The sequence below is a fragment of the Schistocerca americana genome, chromosome 8 (genome assembly GCF_021461395.2).
Source record: "Schistocerca americana isolate TAMUIC-IGC-003095 chromosome 8, iqSchAmer2.1, whole genome shotgun sequence".
Classification (NCBI taxonomy): Eukaryota; Metazoa; Arthropoda; class Insecta; order Orthoptera; family Acrididae; genus Schistocerca; species Schistocerca americana.
This window is the reverse complement of record NC_060126.1, coordinates 392,022,249-392,047,969: the sequence shown is the minus strand read 5'-3', so window position 1 is coordinate 392,047,969 and position 25,721 is coordinate 392,022,249. Positions and strand designations below refer to the sequence as shown.

The following is a 25,721-nucleotide window of genomic DNA, read 5'->3' as shown; positions in this document are numbered from 1 at the left end:
AGCATCCCTCACCCCAATGTTGTACACGTCGAAACTTTGAGAACCAGAAAATCGTAAGGCAATCACCATATATCAAACATTAAACCGTTTATTGAGTGAAACCACTGTATGATTCAACACACTATGATGCCATTTACTAATGCAATTATTTCACGTGACTAATTATTGATGATTATCGTATTTTTTCTTGGCAAGTGCCCGGCAAGGTAAGGTTAGCAGGTCGCTTTTCTTGTTGTTACACATCAGACCGTGCACATTTTCCATTTTTTTGTGTATGTGACTGTACTCCAGTTTTGTTTGTATGGACTATGAAATAGTTAAGATATAACACACACCAGTCGACTTTGACATTTTTTTTGCCTTATGACATCTCAACATCGTGACTGTTTCACATTTTTTTTTTTTGCTACTGCATTGTATTATTCTGTGTACATTTTTGCATCTGAACACTGTCAATGTTTTTGACATATTACGTTTTCTGTCATGTTATGCTGTATGGTTAATTATGTTACCATAAACCAGTCATTATCTAGTGGGTATATGATTTAAATGCAGGACATTAATCTTTGTTCATCAATTTCAGAAAGGAATGATGATTCTAAGAAATAAATTTAACATAAATGGAATTTCACCTACGGAATAAACGAAAGGAGATGCAATAACTTTATGAGGAAGAGTAAATGGATCAGGATTAACAAACATTAACAAGAATATACTATACTCATCGAAGAATAGCAGTCTTAACTAATTTTTTCTTTCAGAATACAAGGTGATTGATGCAGGCTGTCAGACTGAACTACACATCTTAGTTTTAGTGATGAAATATGCTAGAGATAAGGAATAGTTATGAAATGAGTAATGAAGTGATTTTTTGCAGATGATAATGAATACTGATGAATAATGATGAAGGATATGGTATTATGAATAATGAAGTTTTTCTTTACAGGTGATGATAATGGTGAAGTTATGATGATATGGATAATGAAGTTTTTTTCTTTACAGATGAGGATAATGTTGAAGTTATGTATTTATGTTATGTAGTTATTTAAGTATTTGTTGCAGTTTGCTTTGACAGCAGGTGTTACATTGCATAGTAGGATGACTGAAAGTTTTGGAAAGGACAGCTATGGAACACATTTTATACACATTTCACTACTTGTTAATTCGAAGTTCACTACTTTTCAGCATAGTGTGCGTTTCTTCTTTCAGGTCAATAATCCGTTTTTGTATTTTTTTTCCAGGAGAAGTTTTTCATGACACTTACTAAACCTGTTACTTATTATACCTGTTCTAGTACTTGCATTTTTATATTTTTTACCCATTTGTATTTATCATTTATAAATGTGATCACATGTACTGCCTTGTTACATAATCTTGCTACAGCTGACTCATGACGAATGACGTTACCTATCCTCATTTGCAGCAATAGGTCAAAAGCAAAAAGTATTATGCCTCAGCAATTAATTATCGATCCCAACGCAATGCATTGCTACCAAAAAAATGTATTACCAGTCCCACATAATGTCACTAGTTTATGATAATTCTGAATAATACTGATCAACTATGAATAGCATGTCACTTGAGTAATGACCTCTTAATGAGACTATATTCAAAATAATGCTTTGTCACTAGCTGATAACTGCCACTGTTTATTGTAATGATATTACTTATAACGCCTGTGATTACTAATGATTTGACTGTAATTAACTGATTTTAATAATGACTTTGTAATAATCTGAATAATACTGAATGATGATTCTATTCATTACTTGCTGGCCACTGAGTGCCAATAATTAATGTCACTCCACGAATTGTTATTAATTATGCCATTGATTAGCTCTTGTTTCCAATGTTGATACTTTGTAATTTGAAATGAATGTGACTGTTTAATAATGCTTTGTAATTAGGAGAAGGCTAATAATTCTTACTATATTGGAATTTCAAATGATTAATTAACGATGCCATACTTTGTTATTGGAAATGAATGTGACTGTTTCATAATGCTTTGTAATTAGGAAAAGACTAATGATTCTTAATAGATTGGAATGACACATAATTAATTAACTATGGTACTGTTTAATAATGCTTTGTAATTAATTAAGGCTAATAATTCTTACTATATTGAAATGACAAATGATCAATTAATTAACTGTAATTAGACAAATGATTAATTAACGACAAATGATTAATTAACTGTAATTAGACAAATGATTAATTAACGACAAATGATTAATTAACTGTAATTAGACAAATGATTAATTAACTGTAATTAAACAAATGATTAATTAACGACAAATGATTAATTAACTGTAATTAGGAAAAGGCTAATGATTATTGGAATGACAAATGATTAATTAACTGTAATTAGGAGAAGGTTAATAATTCTTAATTATACTCTGTAACTGAAAAGAATGCAATTATTTCATAATGCTTTGTAACCAGGAAAAGAAGGCTACTGATTCTATGTACAACAATTAATGAACATTTTTCTGTAATACTACATACTTGGTACAGAAATGTTCAATAACTGGGCTATGAATGCCACAAACTACTAATTAAGTCTGTAATCGTCAATATTATGTGACTTGATGTCCTTCACCTCATAAGCTGACTACCCTAAATTACTGCAATGTCCATTTGTCCTGTTTATGCTAGTGATCATGGAGCACTATCTTTGGTTTTGCACTAATTCTACGTGGGTGTGCCTTGTAAGAGCGTGGTGTTGACACGACATGCTGTCCACCACCGTGAGCGATGAAGACATTATTATGGTCCCACTGTTTGGTGTACGTAATATACTGCCAAAATGAAAACATGGAACATTACTACGACAGTTCAGTGTCTTGGCTACACTGCTAAATTCTGATGGGAAAAGAACTTCCAGTTGTGTCACTTGGTGTTGTACTTCTGTGGAAAGATATGGACTTTCAGAGCAGCTGTGTGCAATCTAAAGTGCTACAACCATGATGCAATCCTTCCCTTTCCTATCCTGATTCTTGTCACATAAAGAAAAAATTTTTTTGGTAACATCATTTATGTTCATAGGTTATACATTTTTCGATTCGCTGAACTCCAATGCGAGTACACTTATGTCACTTGTCAACATAATATTTTTTGCCAGTCTGTTTATTTGTTCTGAATATGCTAAAGAATTTTTTCAGTGCCTGTGCACTTTATCTGTCAAATAATTTGTATATACTTTTCTGATTTGCTACTATGTTTTGTACTCACATTTTGTCTTTGTCTGATATATTTTGTACTTAGTGCGTGTGCACAACATTTAAATACTCTGTAAGTTGTAGAATTTTGTTAATTAAAGAAAAATTTTGCCGCGCTTGGCAAGTCCAAATGACTCACCATCGCTGCCAAATTTTTGCCCCCCCAGTGGAGGGTTATGAAACACGTATGTAACATAGCAGCGATGGCGAGGCATTGTAGCATCTGTGACCAGAGAGTATGCGCTTGACCGCGCGAGTGTCGCGAGCGGTTCTCAGTCAGTAGCAGTCAGTCAGTCGTTGCGAGTCTGTAGCTCTGTCTAGTTGAGAGCAGTACTCAGTCTGTAGTCGTCATGCAGAGCGGTCGGTCAGTAGTAGCAGCCCAGTGCGGTTGTGTGATGTAGGCGGTCGGCAACACTGGTCAAGATGAGGAATAAGGTATACTGTTAATTAATATAATCATTAGGTAATGAAAAATTTTATTTATTGTAATTATTCTCCAACAAGTCTCCCAATAATAATTTTTTATTTCAAAAGCATTTTCTCAAAAATTTAATTTTTATTGAACTCAAGATTTCGTTGCACTTCCCATTTCATTCCACTTCTTTTGAAGAAAAATTCCACTAAAATCACAAAAAAAGAGAATATTATTATTTGCAATGCAGTTCCTCCAAGCGGTGCGCAACAACAAGAGCAGATATGTGACATCCATTTATTCTGAGGTAAGACTTTAATTCTGATTGTTTTACACAGGGCCAAAGACCGATATTTCGGTTTAATTGTATTTTCTTGTCACTGAACGGATTTTAAATTTTGTGAAGAATTTATATTTGAGTCAGATTGCGAATTTCACATTTTTTGTTGCCATTGTCAGTACATTTCATTGTGGGCAGGTTACGCATAGAGCCATGTCCATCAGCATTTCTAATTAGTATCGTCCTTTTCTTTTAAAATTTTTGTAGGGAGGTTACACTTGGCTCCCATTTCTATTAAGTATTGCTTTATTTTCTTTAAAAATTGCGGTGGGGAGGTTACACGGTAAAGGTACAATGTGGTCAGGCCCTTCATCCATATCACTGCATTCATCTTAGTATGTGTATAAAATGTCATATTTGGGATAAGAAGGGATGTCGAAGTTACTGCTGTAGGGATCATTTGCTGAATGAGGGCCAACATACGTCTTATCAACCTCCACATCTCCACGAGGGACCCACATTCCACACGGTGTTCATCTGTATCAGGTATATGGCTCTGGGGACGCGACGGAGAACCAGCAATACGTATGGAATGGAGTCTCTGGCGATTCGTGTACTTGTGGCTGGCCACCAAATACCTGGCCACTCTGGCATTGAACTCAAGAATAGCGCCATACACTGAACTCCAGACCACTGACCAAGTAACCGAGAGCAGACAGCTTTCAATCGGATTTCGGGGATGGTCTCACATCATATGACAGTAAACATCACGGGTCCTGTGCAGTCGCTCACTTGGCGGGTCAGCGTTGGCATAACAGAAATCCACAAAAAAACTCCTTTAGGTGAGATAGTGGTGGCGAAATATACGCCCCTACAAGGAGTGGTTCGTGATAAGTGGATGCAAGATTTTCAATCAGAGTCGCTGTGAAGCTGAGCTGGCGGTGGTTTCATGTTTTCGTCACCGTGGAGACATACACTACTGGCCATTAAAATTGCTACACCAAGAAGAAATGCAGATGATAAACGGGTATGCATTGGACAAATATATTATACTAGAACTGACATGTAATTACATTTTCACGCAATTTGGGTGCATAGATCCTGAGAAATCAGTACCCAGAACAACTACCTCTGGCCATAATAACGGCCTTGATACGCCTTGGGCGTTGAGTCAAACAGAGCTTGGATGGCGTGTACAGGTACAGCTGCCCATGCAGCTTCAACACGATACCACAGTTCATCAAGAGTACTGACTGGCGTATTGTGACGAGCCAGTTGCTCAGCCACCATTGACCAGACGTTTTCAATTGGTGAGAGATGTGGAGAATGTGCTGGCCAGGGGAGCAATCGAACATTTTCTGTATCCAGAAAGGCCCGTACAAGACCTGCAACATGCGCTCGTGCATTATCCTGCTGAAATGTGGGGATTCGCAGGGATCGAATGAAGGGTGGAGCCACGGGTCGTAACATATCTGAAATGTAACGTCCACTGTTCAAGTACCGTCAATGCGAACAAGAGGTGACCGAGACGTGTAACCGATGGCACCCCATACCATCACGCCGGGTGATACGCAAGTATGACGAGACGAATACACGCTTCCGATGTGCGTTCACCGCGATGTCGCCAAACACGGATGCGACCATCATGATGCTGTAAACAGAGCCTAGATTCATCCGAAAAAATGACGTTCTGCCATTCGTGCACCCAGGTTCGTCGTCGAGTACACCATCGCAGGCGCTCCTGTCTGTGATGCAGCGTCAGGAGTAACCGCAGGCACGGTCTCCGAGCTGATAGTCCATGCTGCTGCAAACGTCGTCGAACTGTTCGTGCAGATGGTTGTTGTCTTGCAAACGTTCTCATCTGTTGACTCAGGGAACGAGACATGGCTGCACGATCCGTTACAGCCATGCGGGTAAGATGCCTGTCATCTCGACTACTAGTGATACGAGGCCGTTGGGATCCAGCACGGAGTTCCGTATTACCCTCCTGAACCCACCAATTCCATATTCTGCTAACAGTCATTGGATCTCGACCAACGCGAGCAGCAATGTCGCCTTACGATAAACCGCAATCGCGAAAGGCTACAATCCGACCTTTATCAAAGTCGAAAACGTGATGGTACGCATTTCTCCTACTTACACGAGGCATCACAACAACGTTTCACCAGGCAACGCCGGTCAACTGCTGTTTGTGTATGAGAAATCGGTTGGAAACTTTCCTCATGTCAGCACGTTGTAGGTGTCGGTACCGGCGCCAGGCTTGTGTGAATGCTCTGAAATGCTAATCATTTGCATATCACAGCATCTTTTTCCTGACGGTTAAATTTCGCGTATGTAGCACGTCATCTTCGTGGTGTAGCAATTTCAATGGCCAGTAGTGTATAAGGCAGCTGCCCTAACCCACACATTGACCATTTCGAGACTACCCTTTGTGGTAGGGTGTGTGAGTGTGTCGTATCACACTTTGATGATCATTCCTACACTGGAAAAGCAACTCAATACTGCTTGTAAGCTGCGGACTATCGTCTTTGGCACTGGGAGGGCTGTGACCAGATGGGGTATGTCGGATGCCAGATAGGTAGTGACATAAGCCACCCACTGTACCATGTTCAAAGATTGCAGCAAGTTGCTATGGGCATCTGTATGCATGCCTTGTAGGAGACGAGAATAGGTAAGATGTGATGCCTCTCGACTGTCATACGTGAAGATAACCCACAGACATTTGATATCCAAGACTGGGTATGGGACCAAGCTCCCTTCTGGGAAGCTGGTGCCAAGGACCACCACTCCAGACTTATCCATGTTTAAGCGGCTTCTGGCTATAGCACCGTATTGGCGATCCAGTAGAGTGATCTTTGGACTTTGGCTGCGAAACGCAGTAAAAACACCAGATCGTCCACATAGGCTCGACATACAATGGTATGGTTCTCAACAGAAGTCCCTGCAGCCAGGGTCATAGTGCATGAAACAGTGGCTCCATGGCAATGGCATACAGGGGGAAACCTTGCCTCACACAGCGGACAATAGTAATCTTGCCCTCCATACATGCATTGATTGTAACCTGTGAAGTCGCTCCACGCAGAAGGTGCATGACAGTGCTTATGAAGGTCTGAGGGAAGGCCAGCTGTAGCAGCACCTTCTCAAGATAGTCATGGCATACTCTATCAAAAGCGCGGTCAGAGTTTACTGTCACTAAGACTCCTCACACACGACATGTCTCCACCAGTGTGTTGACATTGTGGTAGTCGATGAGCGCCGTCTGAATGTTGCTGTTACTGCCAAGACAGGGCTGGTTGGTAGAGAGGACGTGGTGCTGAAGACTCTGAATTCAGTCAGCCAGAATTTTCGTAAATATCTTGAAATCGCTGTTGAGCAGCGTAGAAGGTCGGTAACGGTCAAATCTCTGTTGGGCAGATGGCTTGGGGACCGACATAAGGATGCCATCGACAAAGGCAGGCGGCATCTGCATTGAAGGATCCATCATTTCTTGATACATCGTAACTCATTGGGGCATCTTAATATCACGGAACGTACTATAGAACTCCATCAGGAGACCATCTGTTGTTCGCTGCATAAGGGTTGCCGCCGCGTTGCCATCGAGGGTCCGAGTCAGCAAGCGGAGGACTTCATTCATAACCGTTGCATCATGGTCTTCTGTGCGTAGAACTGCCGGTTATGATCCAAGAAGTCGTCGGCAGTATCGTTTTGAGCCGTCAGGCGCCGGTCATGTGTCATATCCAGCGTGGAGATAAATGCTCTGAGACATCTGCGACGTTCATGGATAATGTGGTACATTGCCAGCAGTTCACCCCCCTATCTGGTCTTGACTATGAATGTGCAAAAGCGTGCCCTCGAGGCGACGAATTGTAAGCATTACGATCACTGCTCGTAACCTCCGGACCTCAGCCTCACGCCCTGGCGACGGTGGCTGGGTGGATATCTCCAGCAGTAGCATAAATTGATATTCTATGGTGTGCCTTTGCCAACACACAGCCTCTTGACGGTAATTCATCACTACTCCGCCGTGTGTCGACAAGGCGAAGTTCTTAGAAAAAATTGGAAATTTGTGATGAGGTCTTATGGGACCAAACTTCTGAGGTCATCGGTCCCTAAGCCTACACACTACTTAATCTAACTTACGCTATGGACAACACACACACACCCATGCCCGAGGGAGGACTCGAACCTCTGAAGGGAGGAGCCGCACGGAGCGTGACAAGGCGGCTCAGACCGCGCGGCTACCCTGCACGGCGCGAAGGTCTTACACCAGGGGTTGCAGTTCTCTGCATTTGCTAATGTGTGGTATTTGATCCTGTGGTGACCGGACACAATTGACGTTGTCCCCTAGGATGATATGATCGTAGCGTCCCTCGAATAAGGACGCGAACTCCTCTGCATAAAATCTCGAACGGTCTCTCCTCTTATCCGTAACAGAGGGGTCATACACATTCACAATCCTGATATGTGATAGCAAGTCCTCGTGGTGACAGTAGGTAGTTCAAATGGTTGAAATGGCTCTGAGCACTATGGGACTCAACATCTGAGGTCATCAGTCCCCTAGAACTACTTAATCCTAACTAACCTAAGGACATCACACACATCCATGCCCGAAGCAGGATACGAACCTGGACCGTAGCAGTCGCGCGGTTCCGGACTGAAGTGCCTAGAACCACACGGCCACCGCGGCCGGTGACAGTAGGTAGACCACACCATCGATCACGATGCCTTCCTTCACATAAAGGCCATACCACTACCATCATCCGTGCATGACACCTTATAAAAGTCGTATCCATAAATAGACGGGAACCTCAGAACTGATGGTGCCAACCGGTAGGCCTGGCATTGGGAGGCAGTACTGCTGGCGCCTGTTCGGAGAGGTGGAGACGGGAGATCGGGAAAAGGACCCGCAGTCAACAATGGGTCCTCTCCTATGTCCAATGGCATTTAACTGCCGTGATGTGAAGCAACTGCAACCGCTTTAGCTATTCAAGCAGACATCACGTACTCGACATCGTTGGCCTACGCAAGCAGGTTTGTGTTGCGATCATACCTCGGAATTAATGGGGTAGCCGAAGTTTGCACTTGGTCCGTGACAGAGTCATATGTAAGTAGGCTTATATCAGAAGAAATAAGCCCTCGGTGACCGAGGGCTTATTTGTTCTAATATAATTCTGACACGGTCACTGAACCTTAGCAGCTATGTTCAAAGTTTTATGTAAGTAGGCTGTTTAGGTTTTTATATTGGTAACGCCACGTAGCGCTCTGTATGAAAATCACTGGCTGTGCTGTGTGCAGTTGTGGATGGTTTGCATTGTTAGAATATACGCTATTGTAGTGTTGGGCATTTGGCTGTTAACTGCGCATAGCGTTGCGCAGTTCGAGGTGAGCCGCCAGCAGTGGTGGATATGGGGAGAGAAATGGCGGAGTTTTGAGAGCGAATGATCTGGACGTGCGTCCATCAGAGACAGTAAATTTGTAAGACTGGATGTCATAAAATGACATATATATATATATATATATATATATATATATATATATATATATATATATATATATATATATAATGACTTTTGAACACTTTTAAGCTGGCAGTAGTGGCGTTCGCTGTATTGCAGTAGTTCGAGTAACGCAGATTTTTTTGAGGTAAGTGATTTGTGAAAGGTATAGGTTATTGTTAGTCAGGGCCATTCTTTTGTAGGGATTTTTGAAAGTCAGATTGCGTTGCGCTAAAAATATTGTGTGTCAGTTTAAGCCCAATCATTTATAATTTTCTAAGGGAACTTTTTGTGGTGTCACCGCCAGACACCACACATGCTAGGTGGTAGCCTTTAAATAGGCCGCGGTCCGTTAGTATACGTCGGACCCGCGTGTCGCCACTATCAGTGATTGCAGACCGAGCGCCGCCACACGGCAGGTATAGAGAGACTTCCCAGCACTCGCCCCAGTTGTACAACCGACTTTGCTAGCGATGGTTCACTGACAAAATACGCTCTCATTTGCCGAGACGATAGTTAGCGTAGCCTTCAGCTACGTCATTTGCTACGACCTAGCAAGGCGCCATTACCAGTTACTATTGATACTGTAAAACATGTACCGTCAAGAGCGACGTTCACCATTAATGGGTTAAAGTTAAGTATTCCACCAGCTACGTCCGTTTTTTCTAAAGTCTAATTTCCTTGTCCTGTTCCAGACCGCACGCCAGCCTGCGTGAGCTAAAACGCGTGCCTTTCGGCTTCCTCTCATACCCGGTGTTGGCTCTCCTGCCAACCCACAACACTTTTTTTTTGTGGGGAGCATTGGGCCTATGTAAGTAGGCTGTTTAGGTTTTTATATTGGAAACGCCACGTAACGCTCTGTATGAAAATCACTGGCTGTGCTGTGTGCAGTCTGTGGCTGGTTTGCATTGTTAGAATATACGCTATTGTAGTGTTGGGCAGTTGGCTGTTAACAGCGTGTAGCGTTGCGCAGTTGGAGGTGAGCCGCCAGCAGTGGTGGATGTGGGGAGAGAAATGGCGGAGTTTTGAGAGCGGATAATCTGGACATGTGTCCATCAGAGACAGTAAATTTGTAAGACTGGATGTCATGAAATGATATATATATTATGACTTTTGAACACTATAAAGCTGGCAGTAGTGGCGTTTGCAGTATTGCAGTAGTTCGAGTAACGCAGATTTTTGTCAGGTAAGTGGTTTGTGAAAGGTATAGGTTTTTGTTAGTCAGGGCCATTCTTTTGAAGGGATTTTTGAAAGTCAGATTACGTTGCGCTAAAAAATTGTGTGTCAGTTTACGCCCAGTCATTTATAATTTTTCTAAGGGGGCGTTTCACATATACGGAATCCATCTACTGCCATTCATTCAGAAGCGTGGCACTGCGAGAGGTTTCATTCCAATCCGCCGCTGATCGAATACTGTCAATGGGAATCGACAATCATATCTTCCTGCTGGGGATGGTCGCCTCTATCGAAATCTTCGTCTTCCGTTGACTTAGTACAGTAGGTAAACGGATGGGGACAGTCGGCGGTTCTTCCGTCGCTTTGGAGTTTGTGGACATGAGTATCGGTATCCGACAACGGCTGGGGGTCGTTGCCATTAGGGACAAAACCGACGGTTCTCAGAAGCAGATCTGCAGTAGCCAGCCTCTTCTGCAGGGCGGTTCCCTTCTAGCATTGCAAAACTGATGCTGAGGCTTGCTCTGGCGCTGCTGAATGCCTCTGCATCGGAAGCTGCTCTGTGTAAAATGAAGGCGACCCTTACGTCGACGGTCGATGATCAGATGGAAAAGTTTGAAGGACCCCTACGTATGTCAGTGGGAGCACCATTGGATCGGGCGACATTTTCTCCTCCCCTGTCGGCAGTTGTGTGATGCAACGCTGCATATAGCTTGATCTGAGAATTCCCTCTTGCCCGCATCCCGAACAGGTTTGGTCTGGCCATTGTAATTTACGACGACACGGCATCCGCCGATGTTAAAATAGGTCGGGACATGTTTAATAAGGTTGATGCGCTCCTGGAGCTCCCTATTCAGAATGGGGTACGTGGTAAAGTGTGCCCATTTTTCCGCTGTATGGCTTATGACAGTGCCATGAGGTCACAACAATGCGATCAGTCGTTTAATGAACAAAGTAAGAGCATATGGACCATCAGACCAATTGTGTGATTGGATTGAAGAGTTCCTAGATAACAGAACGCAGCATGTCATTCTCAATGGAGAGAAGTCTTCCGAAGTAAGAGTGATTTCAGGTGAGCCGCAGGGGAGTGTCGTAGGACCGTTGCTATTCACAATATACATAAATGACCTTGTGGATGACATCGGAAGTTCACTGAGGCTTTTTGCGGATGATGCTGGGGTATATCGAGAGGTTGTAACAATGGAAAATTGTACTGAAATGCAGGAGGATCTGCAGCGAATTGACGCATGGTGCACGGAATGGCAATTGAAACTCAATGTAGACAAGTGTAATGTGCTGCGAATATATAGAAAGAAAGATCCCTTATCATTTAGCTACAATATAGCAGGTCAGCGACTGGTAACAGTTAATTCCATAAATTATCTGGGAGTACGCATTAGGAGTGATTTAAAATGGAATGATCATATAAAGTTGATCGTCGGTAAAGCAGATGCCAGACTGAGATTCATTGGAAGAATCCTAAGGAAATGCAATCCGAAAACAAAGGAAGTTGGTTACAGTACGCTTGTTCGCCCACTGCTTGAATACTGCTCAGCAGTGTGGGATCCGTACCAGATAGGGTTGATAGAAGAGATAGAGAAGATCCAACGGAGAGCAGCGCGCTTCGTTACAGGATCATTTAGTAATCGCGAAAGCGTTACGGATATGATAGATAAACTCCAGTGGAAGACTCTGCAGGAGAGACGCTCAGTAGCTCGGTACGGGCTTTTGTTGAAGTTTGGAGAACATACCTTCACCGAGGAGTCAAGCAGTATATTGCTGCCTCCTACGTATATCTCGCGAAGAGACCATGAGGATAAAATCAGAGAGATTAGAGCCCACACAGAGGCATACCGACAATCCTTCTTTCCACGAACAATACAAGACTGGAATAGAAGGGAGAACCGCTAGAGGTACTCAAGGTACTCTCCGTCACACACCGTCAGGTGACTTGCGGTGTATGGATGTAGATGTAGATGTAAATCACCATCTCTGCTGGCACCTCTAACGGCCATTCAAACACACGGACAGTTCTCTGGCCGATACCTGCGTGTTCCAGTTTCACAGGGGCAATGTGCCCATCCGAATGCCTAACTGAAAGTCGCTCGTCCCTTTGAGAATCTTACAAGACAAGTCGTTCAACAGTTTCAGGTATACAGGTATCCCCCCCCCCCCCCGCTCTCGATGGAGAGGTAAATCTTTATTACGCTGTGGTAATCGATGTGAACGATGTCTTGCAAAAACTGTTCAATTTCTGATGCTTTCCGTCATGCGCACTCGTCCGTAAAACTGAATATCAGTGCCGACTTTCGCTGTGAATTTGTCATGGTGCATCGAAGGAAGTAAGCAACACGGAGCCGGATGTAAACAACAGGAACAAAGCGCGCGCGCTAACTCGGCAGGGACGTAAACAGGGCGTCCGAGCCGCTGCCCTGCCGAAATCAGGCTGCCATTTGGCTACCCACGCGCGACTGGGCAGCGATTCTGGGTAGCATGGATCCGACAAATCCTTCATAGCTTTGCAGGACTCAGACGACGGGTGGTTAGCACGCATAGTACTAGCACCCAACGTGTTCCACACCAGTGTGCCATCCCCATGACGTTATTGTGAAAATTTACGAAACTAGTGCGACGATACAAAAACAATCATAATAACGAAAATATTGATAAAAGCCATAAAGACGATGTGCTGTGATTATTGCAGTGAAATGTTGGAAAACAATATAGAGAAAGAACAATGAAAATTACTGTAAATATCAAAACTGTGTGTAATCTGCGAACAAAGATAAAAGTGAATAGACAGTCCTCTAACGAGGAAGAAACAGAAAAAACTAACTACTCTTCGTTTTGTTCTCGATTGTAGAAGGACACCATTGACGATTCGTGATGAGAATGGTATGTGTTTGTTCAAATGGCTCTGAGCACTATGCGACTTAACTTCTGAGGTCATCAGTCGCCTAGAACTTAGAACTAATTGAACCTAACTAACCTAAGGACTTCACACACATCGATGCCCGAGGCAGGATTCGAACCTGCGACCGTAGCGGTCGCTCGGTTCCAGACTGTAGCGCCTAGAACCGCACGGCCACCCCGGCCGACTATGTGTTTGTTACTAATACTGTAAGGTAAAGCATTCTTATGATAATAATAATTAATTCTGTAAATACATAAACTTGTGTTTTCCTTTCAATAGTGTAGGGAAAGGCATCCCATAATTATTACTGAATAATTTGCAGTTTTCATACACTGACCTGATTTTGTTTCAAAGACGCCATTACTGGCGAGAACATAATTTTAAGTTTTTCATTACGCTATACGGCTTAAAAATAGGAACTCACTCGCTGAAAATTATCTGCTTAAGTGTTTCACTTGAAAGTGAATTAATATTTCATTGCAGAAACAGTTTTTGTGTTAGCCTGGACCAGTCAGCACGGATCAGGTCTCACACGATTCACTACATAAAAAAATAATTGTAATTCAGATGTAAATAGAAAATAACATTCAAATAATTTTAATCAGTTCTATAACAAGATTTCAATGCGAACCTCACAGAAAGCCCCGAGTCTCTTCTTATTAATATAATAAAGAAGCTGGTTGGATTTTAATGTGCGGGACATTTAGCTTTGCTACATTTCATGTCTAATACGTTAAACACAAACATGCTAGACTGCAGCCGGCCGAAGTGGCCGTGCGGTTAAAGGCGCTGCAGTCTGTAACCGCAAGACCGCTGCGGTCGCAGGTTCGAATCCTGCCTCGGGCATGCATGTTTGTGATGTCCTTAGGTTAGTTAGGTTTAACTAGTTCTAAGTTCTAGGGGACTAATGACCTCAGCAGTTGAGTCCCATAGTGCTCAGAGCCATTTGAACCATTTTTGCTAGACTGCTTAAACTCGCACTTGAAAAGAAATTAACATTACGCGCACAACAATCAAAGCCTTTCACGTAACCGTCAATACTTTGGTGCACTTCTACACAGCATTTCAGCTTCGTGTTGCAGAGCGACACTTTCGTCACGACGAAAAGTACGTGAAACATAATATTCTAATAACGGCAGGCCTTAAGAAAACTAAAGTGTGTGGGGCCAAGGCGCCCAGGAAAAGTACATTTCTTTTTATTGAAAATAGCAAAGCTCAATTAAGGTGGCTTCAATGGTGTTGCACTTTCTAATTTGCAACCTTTCATATCACAGAACATCAATACGTGTTAGTAGAATTGAGTATTCTGCATTTACAACTGCATTTACCATTGATACTTAATTATTTCTTGTGCTATACGAACATTGACAATAAAATCATACAGTTCGGATATCAGTACACCAGACATGTTCCAGCGATTTCGGACCAGGCTAATTTGGGGGTCAGTACATCAACGTGGATTTAGTGTCAAGTTTCTCATGCCCCTATAGCACGATTCAGGCCTTAAGACAGCGACAGTTACCGTACTGGAAGATACCGTCACTGTCGGGGAAGATGTGAAGCATGAAGGATGCAGGTGGTCCGCAGTAACGTTCACGCATTCTGTAATTGTAATGGCCCTTTCGGCCGGCCGAAGTGGCCGTGCGGTTAAAGGCGCTGCAGTCTGGAACCGCAAGACCGCTACGGTCGCAGGTTCGAATCCTGCCTCGGGCATGGATGTTTGTGATGCCCTTAGGTTAGTTAGGTTTAACTAGTTCTAAGTTCTAGGGGACTAATGACCTCAGCAGTTGAGTCCCATAGTGCTCAGAGCCATTTGAACCATTTTTGAATGGCCCTTTCGATTACTACTACAGGTCCCAGCTCCGTAGCATAGTACAGTGCCCACCGTCCTGGCCGGCCGATGTGGCCGTGCGGTTAAAGGCGCTGTAGTCTGGAACCGCAAGACCGCTACGGTCGCAGGTTCGAATCCTGCCTCGGGCATGGATGTTTGTGATGTCCTTAGGTTAGTTAGGTTTAACTAGTTCTAAGTTCTAGGGGACTAATAACCTCAGCAGTTGAGTCCCATAGTGCTCAGAGCCATTTGAACCACCGTCCTGTGTGCGGTACATCGCCCAATGCCACCGTAACTTACGGTGTCGTTGCGTCACTGTGGTAAACAGTTGAGGTCGGCTGCTGCAGAGCTCCATGTTCGCCAACGTGCCCTGAGTGATGAACTCTAAAATACTTTTGGATGCACCAGAATCGTACAATAGTCTAACACATGCGCTAGACCTCTTTTCGTAGATGCTCACGACAGTAACACATGGGTAGGCAACGAGGTTCACAATATATATGAGCCGTGGTAAAAATTGCTGTTTTGAAGAGCGCGCCACAGCGCGTAGGGTGAAGCAGTCACACTCCGTTTCTGGCGGTGGCGTCGCTGTGGCAATCGCAGCTTTTGTGTCTCCCTCTGGTGGGAAAGGGAAAGGTTGCCTGTTCACGTGCATTTAAGGGGCGCTTGAGCTCGCGAGTCGAGGAGTCTGGCTTCAAATGGCTCTGAGCACTATGCGACTTAACTTCTGAGGTCATCAGGCGCCTAGAACCTAGAACTAATTAAAATTAACTAACCCAAGGACACCACACACATCCATGCCCTAGGCAGGATTCGAACCTGCGACCGCAACGGTCGCTCGGTTCCAGACTGTAGCGCCTAGAACCGTACGGCCACTCCGACGGCGAGGAGTCTGGGCCAGTCTCTCGTCCCCAGCTTGCTAGTCTGTCTCTCGTCCGCATTTGTCAGGCAGTTAGTGTGTGTCTGTCATTCTGAGTGCTAGTATGTCTGTCGTTCGGATCAACCTTTAAAGCCGGCAAAATGAGTCTTTCCACTCCGCCAGTAGGAGAACTCTGCGAGTGGTCGCCCGGTCGGGGCTTAGTTCCTGCGTCTGAGTCTGCGCGTTAGGCCGCCAGTCTGCTCGAGTTTGCTCAGGCAATGGTCATTGGCGGTTGGATCGATCGGTTGGTCGGTCGCGCACTGACACACAAGATGACTTGTCCGTCTTGACCGTCGGCGCATGTGAGGTCGCCACGGGAGTCCAATGGGCCGCGGGGTATAGCGAGGGGTAGTGGCTTCGCGGTCGACACGAGAGCAACAGGAGTCAACCCACGACATTAGTCTGGCCGTTGCGAGCTGCGACGTCGTGAGACGGGAGATCGGCGCGGCTTCCTACATCTACATCTACATTTATACTCCGCAAGCCACCCAACGGTGTGTGGCGGAGGGCACTTTACGTGCCACTGTCATTAACTCCCTTTTTTGTTCCAGTCGCGTATGGTTCGCGGGAAGAACGACTGTCTGAAAGCCTCCGTGCGCTCTCGAATCTCTCTAATTTTACATTCGTGATCTCCTCGGGAGGTATAAGTAGGGGGAAGCAATATATTCGATACCTCATCCAGAGACGCACCCTCTTGAAACCTGGCGAGCAAGCTACACCGCGATGCAGAGCGCCTCTCTTGCAGAGTGTGCCACTTGAGTTTGCTAAACATCTCCGTAACGCTATCACGGTTACCAAATAACCCTGTGACGAAACGCGCCGCTCTTCTTTGGATCTTCTCTATCTCCTCCGTCAACCCGATCTGGTACGGATCCAACACTGATGAGCAATACTCAAGTATAGGTCGAACGAGTGTTTTGTAAGCGACCTCCTTTGTTGATGGACTACATTTTCTAAGGACTCTCCCAACGAATCTCAACCTAGCACCCGCCTTACCAACAATTAATTTTATATGATCATTCCATTTCAAATGGCTCCGTACGCATTCTCCCAGATATTTTACAGAAGTAACTGCTAGCAGTATTTGTTCCGCTATCATATAATCATACAATAAAGGATCCTTCTTTCTATGTATTCGGAATACATTACATTTGTCTATGTTAAGGGTCAGTTGCCACTCCCTGTACCAAGTGCTTATCCGCTGCAGATCTTCCTGCATTTCGCTACAATTTTCTAATGCTGCAACTTCTCTGTATACTACAGCATCAGCCTCGAAGAGCCGCATGGAACTTCCGACACTATCTACTAGGTCATTTATATATATTGTGAAAAGCAATGGTCCCATAACACTCCCCTGTGGCACGCCAGAGGTTACTTTAAGGTCTGTAGACGTCTCTCCATTGATAACAACATGCTGTGTTCTGTTTGCTAAAAACTCTTCAATCCAGCCACACAGCTGGTCTGATATTCCGTAGGCTCTTACTTTGTTTATCAGGCGACAGTGCGGAACTATATTGAACGCCTTCCGGAAGTCAAGGAAAATAGCATCTACCTGGGAGCCTGTATCTAATATTTTCTGGGAGCAGCAAGGTTCTCTGCCCGAAAACTTGTTTCTTTCTGCCTCTGAATAAATTGTAACTTTGATATTTAGAGGGTGCTTTCTGATTATAATTTTAAATCTGTTTCTTAAAAAACATGCCTTTAGGCACTATGAAAGTGAATAAAATTCCCATTTGTTAAAAGGAATTTGGTTATGATTTCATCAGTTACTCCGTGGCAACTACTTCCATGCTTACATAGTGTGGTTAAATGTGTTAATGTTCTTGATGAATCGCTAGTAAATAAAATAAATTCTTAAGAATATTCTTTGAAAATAAATCACCGTTCGATATATAAAATGATCGCTTGACGCCTTTCTAAGGGACAGTCTCCATTCCTTCCGAACTGACTGTGTAAGCATTAAATGGATTCGCAATTGCGAATATGGATAACCATCGGCTGTAGAATGGAATGATGACGATGAAATTTTGTGCAGGACCAGACGCGAACCTGCATTTGCTTCTTATAGCGAGTGGACCCCTTGAAATTTGGCTATCCATGCAAGACTTATGGCCAGACCCAAACATGCATATGTTACCAACCAAGTGTCTGCAACCTGTACACGTACATCCATTATGTATATTAATGTACATGTGAGACATTTTACATGAAAGTCTCTTGCCCGGTGTCGTGGATAAATACGATATTACAGTGTTGTGTAATTCTTAATTACAATGAAAAGCTCCTTTTAACATGCATGTATATACGAAAGAGCTTTGCGTCGTAATTCAGAATAACACAGGCACTGCAAAATCATGTAAGCGTAGACCAGAAGTGGCTTAAATCAATGAAATGGTATTGGCAGCAATTGAGAGATTTATACCAGGCTAACACAAAAGCTGTTTCTGCAATGAAATATTAATTTACTTTCAGGTGAAACACTTAAGCAGACAATTTTCAGCGAGTGAGTTCCTATGTGTAGCATAATGTTCTCGCCCGTAATGGCGTCTTTGAAACAAAACGGGTCGGAACACTGGTGTAGAAGCAACGAGAAAAGCATGCCACATTTTAAAGAGCGCTAAATCCCGAAGACTGGAAATATTTTAAAGAGCTCGTCATTTGGCGCGGATTTCAATGCAAGAGGTTTTTAATAGTATCCACAAAAAAACTCTATCTCGTAATCTGACAGAAAACCCAAAGGAGATTCTGATCGTATGTGAAGTACATCAGCGATAAGACGCCATCAGTACCTTCATTATGCAACAGCGATGGCAGTGTTAACCGATGGCAGTGCCATTGAAGGGGAGGTATTAAACAGTCATCTTTGCAGAATGAAATGGTACCAGTTGATCTGCATTTGGATTTTCCGTTGTCCATATTCTGCAATTCAGCGTATTGACATCTCCTTGGAGATGTAAATTGGCTTCATCTGTCCACAGAATGTTTCATGGCTGTTCATTGTCCACTTCAATGCGACCGAGAAATTCCAGAGCCAACACCTGTGTTGTTGACAAATCAGCAGGAGGCAACTCGTGACTAAAGCAGGTTTTGCATATAGCAATGCAGGATGTCCCACAGGATTTTATGCACAGCGCTCGCAGACATTTCCCACATTCGGGCAATTTCCTGTACACTAAGTATATGCACGCCACCGCTCGACCCCCCCTCCAAAGCTGTGGCCACATCTCCAACAGACGTCTGACCAACTGCCTTCATCCCTCTGCCATATTACACTTCAAAAGAACCTGTCTTTTCGAATTTTGCAATCATTTTCTCCAGAGCCTTAGCAGACATCAGACGAACGGCTTTTTTCACACAGTCACGATTCTTGTAAAAGAGCTTTACCAGCGCACACACACACACACACACACACACACAAACACACACACACACACATATATATATATATATATATATATATATATATATATATATATATATATATATATATCAGTCAGGTGTAAAGACCTAAGATCCATTCCTTCAGTGCCGATGGACACCAAGCTTCCTCTCTTAAGCAGCAGAGCAGATTTCGAGTCGCGGTCTAACATCAATTTTACTTGCTACCTTTGATTCATTTCAGCGCCGAAATGCAGCTAACGATTGATGGTCATAACGTTTGGGCTCATCAGTCCTTACTAACCAGCCAGAACATTATGATCACCGACATACTATCGATATAAACGCATTCAGGTGATAGCAGCGTCATCTGGCGAGGAATGATTGCTAGTCAGACACATGCACAACATGTAGTAGGCTATCACTGTGCATGCTGTTCATATGCAAAATGTGGAAGGCGCGCAATCTGTCTGAGTTTGACCGAGGCGGATTGTGATGGCCCGGAGACTCGAAAACTGCACGACTTGTCGGGTCTTCGAGACGTGCAATGGTGAGGGTCTTCAACATACGGCGAAACTAATTTGAAACCACGTCCAGAAGTCGCAGGGTTGGGCAGCCACCCCTCATTACAGATGTCGGACGTCGTAGGCTGAGCAGACTGGTAACAGACAACAGACGGCGAACTGTGACGGAACTAACGCCAGACTTTATTGGTGGGCAGAGAGGAAGTGTGTCTGAACACCCAGTGCAATGAACGATGGGCCTCCGCAGTCGACAGTCAATGCATATGCCAATGTTAACACAGCTACATTGGAAGCTACGACTCAAAAAGGCATGTGACCATCTGCATTGGACATTGGTATAGTTGTAGAACGTTGCATGGTGTAATGGATCCCAATATCTTCCTCATCATGCCAATGTTAGGGCGCAAATCCGCTGTCCTCCAGGGGAACAGCACCGGGACCACCTATACTGTGGGACAGAGACGAGCTGTCAGTTGCTACATTATGCTGTGGAGAACGTTCACATAGGCATCCATGGGTCCAGCGGAGCTCGCGCAAGGCACCTTGACGACCAAGGAGTTGCAGACCATTTATACCACTTCGTGACGATCACAGTGGCATTTTTCAGCAAGATAATGCGCCATGTGACTGTGATACTGTGGTCCGAGGAACACAGTGGCGAGTTTCATTTGATCTGCTGGCGCCTCAGCTTGCCAGATCTGAACCCAGTCGAACACATCTGTGATGTCATTAAAAGTGGTGTCAGAGCTCATCGCCCCCCTCCCCGGAATTTACGGGAGTTAGGTGATCTGGGTGTCCAGAAGTGGTGCCAGCTGCCTCCAGCGACCTACCAAGGCATCATTGCTTCCATGCCTCGCACGACGACTCGCTGCTGTTATCGTGCCAAAGGTGGACATACTGGGTGGTTATAATTAAACTTTCCCTATTTAACTCGTTATGACACGGAAACGAAATACCGTAAGAGAACGAAACTTGGCAGTATTGATGTTAAGGACATGGGGAAGAGAAATAATCCAGAATCAATTCAATTGAAACACTTTCAATATGGTGGTATGGTATATTATAACATTACATACTGGTACCATTATTGCTACAAAAGGGGCTAAATATGGCGCCCATCAGTGACCCGAAGAGATATGCTGCGCTTCGGATCAGCACATGTGTGAATGTTCCCCTGGTAAACCTTATCCTTCAGATAGCCCCCCAAACAGAAATAATGGAGAGTGAGAGCAGATGATCGTGCCGGCCAACCATTTGGAAACGATAGGCTGGTAATTCGATCGTTTCCAAATGTGTTTCGGAGAGGCAGGTAAACTTCACGCGCGATGTGCGGTGGGGCCCCATCTTGAATGAAAGCTGTTGAGTTCAATGCGTCTCTCTGCTATAGGGCGGGTATGACATGCTGGCGAAGCATATCGGAGTAGCGCTGGCCAGGCACTCTGCACGTCTTTGGTCCTCGAGCGCCAACCTGTTCAAAAAAGGGCCAATGATGAACGTAGCCGTGAAGCCACACCATACGGTGACACGTTCACTGTATGGAGGAACTTTGCGCACAGTGACTGGAGGTGAAGTTCGCACACTGGGCAATTCTGTGTGTTCACCACACCTGTCAGAGAAAAATGAGCTTCGTCTGTCCATAGGGTGGTCCAGGGCCAGCCCTCGTCAACTTCAATTCTTGCGAAATCAACACGTCATTGTGCGCCCTGTGGTGCAAGCTGCTGTGCGATATGGACCTTGTACGGATACCATTTGAGAATGATTCGAAGCACCTCCTGTACAGTGGGCCGCAGGATGTTCAGCTGTCATGACCCAGCACGTGCACTGCCTGACGATTGGGAATTGGGCGCATCGTTGTCTTCCATAGCGACAGTGACTTCATCAACCATCTGTGGTGAAACCGGTCTTCGGCCTCTTCCCGGAGCGACGCCCAGTTCTCCAGTTGATTCTTCTTTATCATGCTCCGCACAGCAGGTGGAGAAAGATGACCCCTCCCTAATCCTTTCAGCCGGTGATATTCTTGAAGTGCAGCTGCAGTGTTACTGTTGTTTTGATAATGGAGCTTCGTCAACAGTGCCCTGTTCCTCTCGTCCAAGCTCATGTTGACACTTTGAGAAGTGTACTGCGATTGGTCAGGTGTGTGAAACTATGAATCACGATGGCTGATAATGGCACCTGGTGGCCATAGTTGGAACTGGGCGGTGGTGCTGAGACGCATGGAAATCATGCACTATATAGTCTGGACATTAGAGCTACCAAGTTTGGTAGGAATGATACACTACTGGCCATTACAATCGCTACACCAAGAAGAAATGCAGATGATAAACGGGTATTCATTGGACATATATATTATACTAGAACTGACATGTAATTACATTTTCACGCAATTTGGGTGCATAGATCCTGAGAAATCAGTACCCAGAACAACTACCTCTGGCCATAATAACGGCCTTGATGTGCCTTGGGCATTGAGTCAAACAGAGCTTGGATGGCGTGTACAGGTACAGCTGCCCATGCAGCTTCAACACGATACCACAGTTCATCAAGAGTACTGACTGGCGTATTGTGACGAGCCAGTTGCTGAGCCACCATTGACCAGACGTTTTCAATTGGTGAGAGGTCTGGAGAATGTACTGGCCAGGGCAGCAGTCGAACATTTTCTGTATCCAGAAAGGCCCGTACAGGACCTGCAACATGGGGTCGTGCATTATCCTGCTGAAATGTAGGGGTTCGCAGGCATCGAATTAAGGGCAGTGACACGGGTCGTAACACATCTGAAATGCAGCGCCCACTGTTCAAAGTGCCGCCAATGCGAACAAGAAGTGACCGAGACTTTTAACCAATGGCACCCCATACCATCACGCCAGGTGATACGCCAGTATGGCGATGACGAATACACGCTTCCAATGTGCGTTCACCGCGATGTCGCCAAACACGGATGCAACCATCATGATGCTGTAAATAGAACCTGGATTCATCCGAAAAAATGACGTTTAGCCACTCGTGCACCCAGGTTCGTCGTTGTGTACACCATCGCAGTCGCTCCTGTCTGTGATGCAGCGTCAAGGGTAACCGCAGCCGTGGTCTCCGAGCTGATAGTCTATGCTGCTGCAAACCTCGTCGAACTGTTCGTGCAGATGGTTGTTGGCTTGAAAACGTCCCCATCTGCTGACTCAGGGATCGAGACGTGGCTGCACGATCCGTTACAGCCACGCGTATAAGATGGCTGTCATCTCGACTGCTAGTGATACGAGGCCTTTGGGATCCAGCACAGCGTTCCGTATAATCCGCCTGAACCCACCGATTCCATATTCTGCTAACAGAATAATGCGAGCAGCCAGCAGCAATGTCACGATACGATAAACCCCACCGCGGTAGGCTACAATCCGACCTTTATCAAAGTCGGAAACGTGATGGTACGCATTTCTCCTCTTTATACGAGGCATCACAACAACGTTTCACCAGGTAACGCCGGTCAACTGCTGTTTGTGTATGAGAAATCGGTTGGAAACTTTTCTAATGTCAGTACGTTGTAGGTGTCGCCACCAGCGCCAACTTTGTGTGAATGCTCTGAAAAGCTAATCATTTGCATATCAAAGCATCTTCTTCCTGTCGGTTAAATTTCACGTCTGTAGCACGTCATCTTCGTGGTGTAGCAATTGTAATGGCCAGTAGTGTAGTTTCCGTGCTACAGCGTGTTAAATACGGAAAGTTTAATGATAACCATCGGGTACTTGCTATTAGGTAGTTCTGGCTGATGGTGTATATAGCCCAGGCGCAATAAAGTGTCTCACCCCCACCCTCACCTACCTTGGCCTCACCATGGACCATCACCTCACCTAAATCCCTCATCTCCGCTCCATCCAATCCAAAGCCCACAACTGCCTCCGACTCCTCAAACTCCTCTCTGGCCGGACATGGGGGTTGCACCGCTCTACCATCCTCCTCACCTACAAATCCTTAATCCGTCCCATCCTCTGTTATGCCAGTCCCACCTGGATATCTGCCGCCCCCCCCCCCCAAATTCTATGTCCCTCCAGATCCTTGAGCGTCATGCACTCCACCTCGCCTTCTGTATATGCCTCCCATCCCCCACGGGTATCCTCTATGACCTCATTCCTCCCCCCATCTGCTCATATTCCTCGAACATATCCGCATCCTCTACACCTCCCACCGCCTTGATCCCCCTCACCCCCTGGTTGCTCCTCTCCTCTCCTGTCCCGGCCCCCTGCCACGTCTTCACTGTCGTGTCCCCCTACCCTCCATCTCTACGCCCTTCATCTCCTTTCCCAAGGTGGCTCCCATCAACTGCCCCTCCTAGATGATGCCCTCTCTACCTCCATTTATCCCTCCTATCAACTCCCCCTCCTTTCCTCTGTCCTTTTCCCGGGCTCCCTCTCCCCCCTTCCATCCTCTTTCTTTCCCACTTCCCCTCTCTCTGCCCCCTTCTCTCCCTTGAGTCCTTTTGCATTTGCCTCCTCTGCATTTTCCCATTCCCTCTTGCGTCTGCCCTGCCCCTCTTCCCCCTTATGAGTCCTCTCCCTCCTTTGGTTCCCCACCCCCTCTCCTCCCTCCTTGTTTACCCCCTCCTCCAGGTCCGCCTCCCCCCCATCTGCCCTTGGCCAGGGAGTGTCATCTTTGTGCCGACATTTTCGTGCAGTCTTTTACAGTGAGTGTTTTACAGTGAGTGTTCTGTGTCGTGTGTCTTTTGGGAAGTGTTGCGAACGGCCATCATACTGTCGCTGGGTGTGATTTTTTATCTCTTGCGAACAGGAACCAGACCGTCGCCATGTTTTTTAATTGTGTGTCTACTATGTTACTTGTCTGATTCCTGTGTATTCTATTAACATTGCCAACCCCTTTGCTTTCTGATTTAACTTTCCGCAATTTTCCGCCATTTTACGCTTTAAGTCACCGTTTTATCGCCTGTTTTTCTAGTTGCTTTTCTTCTTCCGTTTTTAAAAAAGTCTGTAGGCTGTAGAGCAGCGTACTAAGCTGCTGCCAGCCCGCCCCCTTTGGGGGGAATTGAAAGTCAATAAAGGAAAAAAAATACAGTGGTTCGTGCATCAGTGCCAACAAGAGTGGCGGCTGTGTGGGAGCAGCGGCAGCCTTAGGTACTGACCGAGCAGCACGCAGCCCGTGGGCGACCCCGCGTCGGGGCTGAGGTGCAGCACGGCGAGGGCGACGAAGGCGGCGGCCAGCGTGGCGTTGTGGGCCAGCGAGAGGCGCGCGTGCAGGCGGCGGCGCAGCCGCGCGGGCAGCAGCAGCAGGCTCTGCACGGCGACTGCGCAGCACAGCAGCAGCCCGCCCAGCGCGAGCAGCACGCCCTCCACCACGTGCAGCGCCGACGACGGAACCTCGAGGTGCAGGCACGCCAACACCACCAGCGAGGAGTCCCTGAACAGCACGCGCTCCGCGCAGAACTCCTCCGGCGCCAGCCACTCCCCGGTCGGCATCTGTGAGCAGCACCGACCACTCACCGTCTCTCCTCTTTCGGGCGGCGCTTCTAACGGTCTAAAGCCGTCAGCAGACGGACCGTGCATCCGAACGTTCAGCGTTGAGCGTGCTGAGTTTCTGACG

At 45.4% G+C, this 25,721-nt stretch overlaps 1 protein-coding gene across 1 annotated transcript in view; it reads right to left on the bottom strand.

Moving 5' to 3' along the window:
* LOC124545442 (probable G-protein coupled receptor Mth-like 1) overlaps window positions 1-25,321 on the bottom strand; it is a 133,541-nt gene extending 108,220 nt beyond the window's left edge. Inside the window, exon 1 of the mRNA XM_047124364.1 lies at window positions 25,264-25,321. The gene's annotated coding sequence lies outside the window, so the exon portion shown is untranslated. The remainder of the gene's footprint in view (window positions 1-25,263) is intronic.
* Between the last annotated feature and the right edge of the window lie 400 nt (window positions 25,322-25,721).